This window comes from Marmota flaviventris (assembly GCF_047511675.1).
Source record: "Marmota flaviventris isolate mMarFla1 chromosome 10 unlocalized genomic scaffold, mMarFla1.hap1 SUPER_10_unloc_1, whole genome shotgun sequence".
Taxonomy (NCBI): domain Eukaryota; kingdom Metazoa; phylum Chordata; class Mammalia; order Rodentia; family Sciuridae; genus Marmota; species Marmota flaviventris.
This window is the reverse complement of record NW_027287687.1, coordinates 317563-326596: the sequence shown is the minus strand read 5'-3', so window position 1 is coordinate 326596 and position 9034 is coordinate 317563. Positions and strand designations below refer to the sequence as shown.

Genomic DNA, 9034 nt, shown 5'->3' with positions numbered 1-9034 from the left:
GCCTCCAGAGAGACCATGGGCCATGACTCTAGGGTCCAGCAGCTTAGAGGCAGTGGAGTGCAAACCCCCAGCTGTCATTATTAAACTCGGTGGCCAATGGATGAGCCATTTTTTCCTGCAAAATAATAATAATAAATACTGTAAGTGCTGGGATTTGGTACAGTTGCCAGTTAACAAAAGTAGACCTGACTGATAAAAGGATGGTTGGTCGGGGCTCGGTGGCACAGGCCTGTCATCCCAGGGCACCTGGAGGCTGAGGCAAGAGGACTGCACGGTGGAGGCCAGCCTAAGCAGCTCAGCCAGACCCTGTCTCAGAATAAACACAAAAAGGGCCGCAGTGTGGCTCCTCGGGCAGCACCCCGGGGTCAACTCCGGACACCAAAGTGACACTGAGTCAGGGCGAACACTGGGATGGTCCCCATGCCCCATGACTGCCCTCCTCTACAGTGGGAGGAACCCTTGGCATGGGCCTGCAAGAGAGCAGCACCTTCCATGAAAATCCTCTCCTTGCGGAGTTCTCTGGCAATCCTGCTAACAGAAAGCAGTGGTGACAGGAGAGACGCAGGGTCCTTGGCACCACTGCAGTCTTTGGAGTGGCACGTGGGCAGAGGCCGCTGGAGGAGCCTACAGGAGACTGGAGGAGTGGCGCCCAGACCATCTCAGAGGGCGGAAGAAGACGTGGGGAGGGGGCGCTGGTGCCTGTGAACATTTGGGTGACACGGCCAGGTGTGAGAGGCTCGGTAGGGTCAGCAGGTGAAGCTCGGGGGTCAGCAGTCCATTCTTTACAGGATGCCTATGAGTAGAGCCCTGCCCAGCACCCCGTGTGCCTGCCCAGGGCTTCCGGGGCCTCCCCTGCACCCCCTTTGAGCTGCCCGGCCAAGCCTGTGCTCCCTGTGAGCCTGCATGGGTGAGCCCTGTGGACTCCCACTTGCAAGTGGGCACTCATCTGCAGTAGGAGAGGAGCACAGTTTCATGCTGCCCAGGACAGCGCCTGTGTGAGAGGAAAACCCTGGAGGGTTGAGGAGCCCTACAGAGAAGTCTCAGTGATGCCTGCCGGGGTGCTGGCCATGACCTTGGAGGCTCTCTAAGGAAGCGAGGTCCCAGTTGAAAGGGAAGTGACCACAACACTCAGAGGGACCAAGAGAGCTTTATTGCAGCAGTGCAACAGAGGAGAAAAGAGAGAAAGAGAAAAGGAGAGAGAGCAAGAGAGACAGAGAGAGAGCAAAAGAGAGAGGCGCAGCAGGAGGGAGTTTTTATAGCCCAAATCTAATGGGGTCTCTGGGTCTGCAAGCTGCCTTGTTGGCACACAAGGGGGTTAAGTGTTCAGCCTTGAGCAGGGGGGCAAAGCACTCAGCCTTGAATGAGGGCTTGGGCATTTGGGCTTGAAGCAAACAGGTGATAAAAAACCAGACAGAGGGTTTGAGTGGCCAGGTCACCCTGCAGCTAACTTTGTTTGGCATGCCCTGCAGACAGCTTACTCCACAAGCCTTCCCTGGGCGGGGCCTCCCGTGGCCAGCCCCCCACACCCTCCCCTAGGAGGGCCTTTGTGGCCAGTTCCCCACATCCTCCTGAGTCCCCTCCTGGGGTCCCAGATGCCCCACTGGGTCTATAACTCCCTCCCATTGTAAGGGTAAAAGAAATTGAAGTTAAAGCATAAAAGTTAAAGGGTAAAAGACCGGGTGTTGTAAAGTTTCTAAGCTGCAAGGTCTGAGTTAAAATGTAAAGGAGGTATTGTTAGGTTTCTATGCTACCTGCAAAACCCGAAATTTCTGTAACTGTTAAGACAATGCTTAGAACCGCCCAGTAAATATTTCCCCTGACTATTTGGATTGTTTAATAAGGGCTCTGTGTGGTCGCACATAGGCATTGCAGGGCCTGGACCAATCAGTTTAAATGTAACCCCCTCCTTAGGAATGACCTATCACTCCAGCCTGACCTGTTCCCGCCAATGAATGAACTAATCATGTTTAGGAGTTGTTGTTCAATTTTCCCGCCCCTCATGATGATTTGTTCTGATGTATACAAAGCCCTCCGCCCTCCCCAAAAAGTGTACTTAAGCAGTGCTCAGCCCCTGCTTGGGGCTCTGGCTGCTTTCCCTTCTTGAGTGGGCACGTAGCCCCAACATGCTGGTTTAATAAATCCCCCTTCTGCCAATTGCATGAGTGGTCACTTGGTGGTCTCTTTCTCCTCGCGGGACCCTTACACCATTGTTGAGGCCACACTATGTGACCTCCTGTCTGGGCAGTGAGGGGCCACGCACCTCTGTCTTTCTTGCTGCAGCAAACCCATGGCTGGTGTGCCAGCTGGAGCCAGAGCAAGGCATGCCAGATGGGTTGTGTGTGGACACCACGGGACACTCTGCGTGGCCTGCATTGACGGAGGCAGGGTGATCCACATGGACCCCAAGACAGGTGTGTGCACAGGGCAGTCAGTCAAGGAGGGGCCATAGGGTGCTATGTGCTATGGTGTTCAGGGTCCGGGAGTGGGAGGGCAGCACCACATGCTTGTCCAGCTGCAGGGGGACCTGTGCAGATGGCGAGAGTGCCAGGGTGGCCCCTCAGCACTTGTCCAGTGCAGGGAACACTGGGGCTGATGTAGCAAATGACCACAAACTAGCAGTTGAAAACTACAGGACTTTGTCCTCTCCCACCCTGGAGGGTGGAGGCTGGACCAGGGTCCCAGACTGAGCTCCCTGCATAGGCTCCAGGGTGGCTCCTCCTGCCTCTCCTAGCTCCTGGGCTCCAAGTGGCCCTGGGCTGGTGTCCCCTCACTCCAGTCTCTGCCTCTGTATCCACGGGGCTCCTCCTCTGTGTCTATGTCCCCTCCTCTGTCTCTTGAGAGGACACTGCCATTGCATGAGGGCCCCCTGACCCAGGAGGAGCCCATCTCAGGACCCTTCACTAATGACCTCTGCAGAGACCCTGTTCCCACACCAGGTCCCACTCACAGGTTCTGGGGTGCAAATGTGGACAGGACCCACCTCTTACCATGGTGTCCAGCTCCCTCCACGGGCTCCAGGGAGACTCCTCCTGCCTCTCCAGCTCCTGGGCTCCAGGTGGCCCTGCTGACCCTTGCAGTCCATGAGGCAGGGCAGAGTTGGGTATCAAGTGCTGCAGGTGCCAGGGAGAACCAGCAGGCCCAGGGCCCCACTGGGGAGTGGGGACAGTCAGGCCACCTGGGATCCTGCAGCAGGCGAGTGGCTGGGCTTCAGGGATGTGCCTGTGCACCCTGGAGATGCCAGTGTCTAGGGTGATGTCCTGCTGCTTCCGGGGGGGTCTGACTACTCCAACCTGTGCGTGACCTCTGCAGCAGACAGCCTGAGTCCAGAGCAGCTGTTGCTGGAGCCGCAGGCAGGACACATCTTCAAGGTCAGTGGGATCTCTCTGCCAGGGTCATCTTGGCTCCCGGCCATGTCTGCTCGGCCAGGTGTAACTCATCTTGACCTCGAGGACTGGAGCGGGCTTGGCAGCATCCATGGGAACATCTGTCCACCTGGAAAACAGCCCTCCTGAGGCCCCATATGCCCTGCTGTGCACAGAGACGTTTACGGGAGGTTTAAGAAGCTGGCATGGCTGGCACTGCTGTGGCTGGCGCTGCCGGGAGACTCAGCCGCATCCAGGGACACACCTCTACCCTCTCCTCCCACAGGTCATGGGCCTTGGGGTGAGGGGCCTCCCATCCCACCCCTTCGCTGGCTGAGGGACCCCACCATCCAGCGCAGCTCAAGCCAGGCCTCCGTCCCTGGGTTCAAGCCAGGCTCGGCTCTGGCAGGGCACTCCCTTCATGACCACTGTTCACAGCTGACAATAAATGTGGCCACCTCAACGTCATCTCTGCAGCTGCTGCCCTGGGATGTGGTCCCAACCAGGGACCACCACACACTTTGTCCAGGGTCACCCAGCTTCAGCTTGTAATGCCCCTGTGTGTTCTCCAAGGTCCCCACGGGTCACCTGCAGCCTCCAGAACATGTGGCCGACACTGGTGTCTCTGAGGTTGGCCTCTCTGCCTCCATTTGGTGCTGGGTCATTGAGAGCTGGAACCTGAGCATGGGCTGTAGCTGTGCTGGATGTGCACAAATCCATCTGCTAGGGATCGAGCCGGACATCAGGTGCCTTCACAGCACCGGGTGCCCAGCGCCTCTACTTCCAAACAGCCCATTTACCTCTGAAAGGCACCTGCAGTCCAGCAGTGACCCAGTCCCCTGCACAGCCCCATCACCTGCCCACTGCCTGTATCTGGATGGCCTGCTATGGATAGGTCCTGCCCACGGAGTCCACACTGTGTGACCCTCTGTGTCGGCTTCTCTCACCGAGCCCCATGTCTCAAGGTCCGTCCCACTTGTAGCACATGCCAGAGCTGCAGTCCTTTTCAGGGCTGAGGAATATTCCATCATGTGGATGGACCCATCCTGTTCCCCATTCCTCCTCAGTGGTCAACTGGGTCACTTCTCCCTTCTGATCCTTGTGCATGGTGGTGCTGTGAATGTTCACACACAAGTCTTCCTTCAAGCATTTGTTTCTGGGTCTTCAGGAACATACCTAGGCTGGAGGTGCTGGTGGAATGGGAACTCTCTGCGTAACCCCGTGAGGCCCCTGTGTTATGCTCGAATTCGGGACCCCCAAAGACCCCAGAGACCCAAGATTGATGCAAGCAGCAAAGAGGTGTTTATTGCGAGCTAGCTCGGTCCTCTGCATGCCCACACAGCAACTGGTGATGCTGAGAGGCCCGGAGCCCAGGGTTTGCAGCATTTTTATACATTTTTTGGAGAGGGCAGGGACTTCACATACATCATAGCCTCTTTTAGCAAATCATCACACACCGCGGGAAAATCAAATAACAACTCTAAAACATGATTAGCACATTCACTGGCGGGAACAAGTTGGGTAGGGGTGATTGGTCAGTACAAAAGGGGTATTCATTTGAACTGATTGGTTTGAGCCAAGAGGGGTGTATGTGCTGAACTACATGGTTTCCCAACTTGTTATTAACCACCATAAACCACTGGGAGGGTTATCTGGCATCCCATGTATTTCCCTGTCTCATGCTGATTGGTGGCTACTAGGGGGCTGCTATGGATCCCCACCTAGCCTGACTGAGTCAGGGACACGTGGCACAGCAGATCTCTCCTGTTATTTGTAGATAAACAACTTAGCAGGGTGGGAATGTGCTTAAGAGTGCTCTGGGGGTTTTTCCAAGGACTAAGGTCATGTCCCTTCCTTGGGCAGGCTTTGCTCTGAGGTAGAGGCTGGTTTTTCACCTGCACACTGTCCCTCCACAGGGGGTTCAACTCTGACCTCCCACAACACACACGCTAAGAGTGATGTAGAACTTTGAGTCCCCGACTCCAGAGGGCTCAGCACAGAGCTCACTGGAGGTCCCCACACAGGTGGCCTGCAGGTGCAGGTGGCTCTGCTTGCCAGCTGCTGGGAGTCTCTGTCCTGGGGTCCCCGTGGTCATAGTGGCAGAGTGCAGTTTGTGCTGTGGGCAGGGGCAGGCAGTGCTGTGACCAGGAAGGGCTGTCCTGTGCTGCCCCGAGTCACCTTCAGCTGGGATCTGGGGTTCTCCAAGAGAGAGGGCCTGATGCAGCCTCAAAGAATCCTTTCTTGTCTAGGGGCTGTCTGTGTCTGTGGGTCAGTGGCAGAGGGCTGGCCTAGCACAGAGTTTGAGCCTTAGAGTGGCATACAAAAAGGAACAAATTGAAAGAAGGTGTGCTATCCACTAACAACTTACTATGAAACAGAAAAAAAAAGAATAATAATCATAATAGGAAAAAGGATTCTTCCTTGTGGAGTTCTATTTTGTCTGTTTGGCCATTTTATCTTTTTTTGTATTTTTACTTTTATTGATCTATCTATTTCCTTTTTTTGGGGGGGAGGGGGCTGTTTTTGCTTCTGCTATTGTTGTTGTTATCCCTAAGAAATGAGCATTTTCTTGAACCGCAAGTCATTTTGCATTGGGTCACAGAGCCAAATTTTACATTTAGGCACTTGGTAATAAGAAGCTTTAACAGGGCTCTAAGAGAGGCTGCCTTGACTAAAAAGCACGGTCTGTTGCCCTAGACTGAAACACCACATGCTCTGGGATAAATAAAGCTGGAGAAAGTTTGCCATCTCTACCTTCATTTTTATCTGTGTGCACATATTACGCACTGTTTCATCTAAGAAGTAGCAGTGCAACCAATATCTGTCAGCCCTAAATGGACCCAACCCCTGCCCTCCCTAGCCACACAGGAGACCACAGTCTGAGCAAGAGCACTTCATGGTGTTGTCAGTCTGGTGTTGTGGCTCAGTGGTACAGCACTTACCAAGTACGCATGAGGCACAGGGTTCAATCCCAGCACCACATTAAAGTCATCATCATCATCATCATCATCACCTAAATAAACAAAATAAAGGTATTTATTTATTTGTTTGTTTATTTATTGGAGGAGGCCTGTAACCAGGTATTGAACTCAGGGGCACTCACTGACTACTGAGCCACATCCCCTAGCCCTACCTATCTAGTATGTTACTTAGAGACAGGGTCTCACTGAGTTGCTTAGTGTCTCACTTTTGCTGAGGGTGGCTTTAAACTCTCTATCCTCCTGCCTCAGGAGAGATAGATAGATAGATAGATAGAGAGAGAGAGAGAGAGAAGCATCTGGGATGACAGGCTTAGGCCACTGCACCCAGTCACTTATTTATTTTCAGTATGACTTTGTAAGGGTCCGGCGAAGCGTCGGAGAAAGAGACCACCAAGTGACCACTCATGCAATTGGCAGAAGGGGATTTATTGAACCAGCATGCTGGGGCTCTGTGCCCACTCAAGAAGGGAAAGCAGCCCAGAGCCCCGAGCAGGGGCTGAGCACTGCTTAAGTACACTTTTTTTGGGAGGGCGGGGATTTTACATACATCACAGTCTCCTTTAACAAATCATTATACACTGCGGGAAAGTCAAGCAACAACTCCTAAACATGATTAGTTCATTCATTGGCGGGAACAGGTCAGGCTGGAGTGATAGGTCATTTCTAAACGGGGTACACATTTAAACTGATTGGTTTTAGGGCCTAAAGGGCTACGTGACCAGTTACACAGAGTCCCGAGTTATTGGACAACCAGGGAGTCAGTGGGAATATTTACTGGACAGTTCCAGTATGTCCTAACGGCTACAGGGATTTCAGGTAGCATAGAAACCTAAAAATACCTAATCCTTTACATTTTAACTCAGACCTTGCAGCTTAGAAACTTTACAACACCCGGTCTTTTACCCTTTAACTTTTACACTTTAACTTCAATTTCTTTTACCCTTACAACTTCAAGGTACACACAAGACAATCACTGCCAGGTGTAGGAGAACATAGCACATTGATAAACAGTCAGATCTTTGAGGAAGCATTAAACAATCTTAAGGTAGTATGCAAGTCATTCAATAACCTCAAAATACCTACATGAGGGTTGGGATTGTAGCTCAGTGGTAGAGTGCTTGCCTTGCATTTGTGAGGCCCTGGGTTAAATCCTCAGCACCACATAAAAATAAATAAATAAAAATAAAGACATTGTGTCCATCTACAACTAAAAAAAAAAGTTTAGAAAAAAATAAATAAATACCTACATGAAAACCAGAGAGGATTAAAAGAATAGATGGATAAATTAATGATGGCAAAGAGATGAGAACACTCATCCCTTAGCAGCTGATGACATAGGCCATAAATAAATAATCAGTAACAAAGTACAGCAGAACTACATCATGAACAAGCCACATCTAATGGGCATGTTCAGAACACTGCAAGTCCACCACTACACAGTAGACATTCTTTTAAAGTGAATATGGAATGTTTACCAAAGTTGACCATAGAATGGAACATAAACCAAATCTCGACAAAGTCTAAAAGATGAAATCACACCACAACTCTTCTCTGAACACCACAAAAGTAAGCTGGTGGTTGGGCATGTTGGCCACTGCCTGTCTTGGGAGGTTGGGTCTAGCAGAAGCATTCCAAGTTTTCGAAGCCAACTTCAGCAATTTAGTGAGATCCTTGGTAACTGATCAAGACATGGTGTCAAAATTAAGAGTATCAGTAGCCGTAGTAGTAGGCAGAGTACTGGTAATAGTGTTGATAGAATGAAAATCAAGAAAAAAGGGCTGGTTTCAATCCTCAGCACCCCACCCCCCCAAAAAAAAAAACAGAAAGAAAGAAAGCAAAAAAAAAGAATCACATAACAATCAATACTGTCAAATGTTAGTAGGCGAAGAAGCACATTTTAAAGGATCCTGTGAGCCGAGCAGAGTGGCACACACCTATAAACTGGACATCAGAGTATCTTCAGAATCTAAATTAAATGTGCAGGATCTCAAGTTCAAGGCAAGCCTGGGTAACTCAGCAAGAGACTCCTCTTCCAAAATAACAACAACAACAGTGGGGGGTGGGGGTGGGGAGGAGGGGGGACACCAACATTGCCTGTGGATGTAGGTGGTTCATCCAGTTCCCTGAGTCCCTTGAGTTCCATCCACCCCCAGGACCATAAAAATAGATGAGTGTTTAAATAATTAAGGAAAATAAAAAGAACAGGAGGCAAAGGAACAAAAATCCCAATGAAAAGTAGGTATTATTATTATTATTATTATTATTATTATTATGTGTGGAGAGAGAGAGAGCACGTGGGGATTGAACCCAGGGCCTTGTGCATGGTAGGCAAGCACTCTACCAACTGAGCTATATCCCCAGCCTATTGTTAATATCATCATCATCATCATCATTTTAACACAGTACCACATTTTGAAATGAATGATATTAAAGGGGAAAAATTTAAGGAATTAAGTAAAACTCTGATAAGATAGAAATGTCAGGCACCCACAGCTCAAAAAAAAAAAAAAGGCCTGGGGAAATAAAGGAAGCCAGGATTCATTGCAAGAAGGGGATTAAACCCAAAGAAATTATAAACTTGTACATTCACAAATCTCAGGGAGAAATAGCAGCATCCATCTTTCACAAACTCTTGAGAGGGGCAGGTCAGGGGTCAAGGTGAGATTGAAAAACCCCCAACAATGTGTCAAC

General features: G+C 50.6%; 1 non-coding gene across 1 annotated transcript; it reads right to left on the bottom strand.

Annotated features, from left to right (window-relative positions):
* Positions 1 to 8628: 8628 nt before the first annotated feature.
* On the bottom strand, positions 8629 to 8702 carry Trnag-acc (transfer RNA glycine (anticodon ACC)). The gene has a single exon. It is a non-coding gene; the product is annotated as a tRNA-Gly (tRNA).
* Between the last annotated feature and the right edge of the window lie 332 nt (positions 8703 to 9034).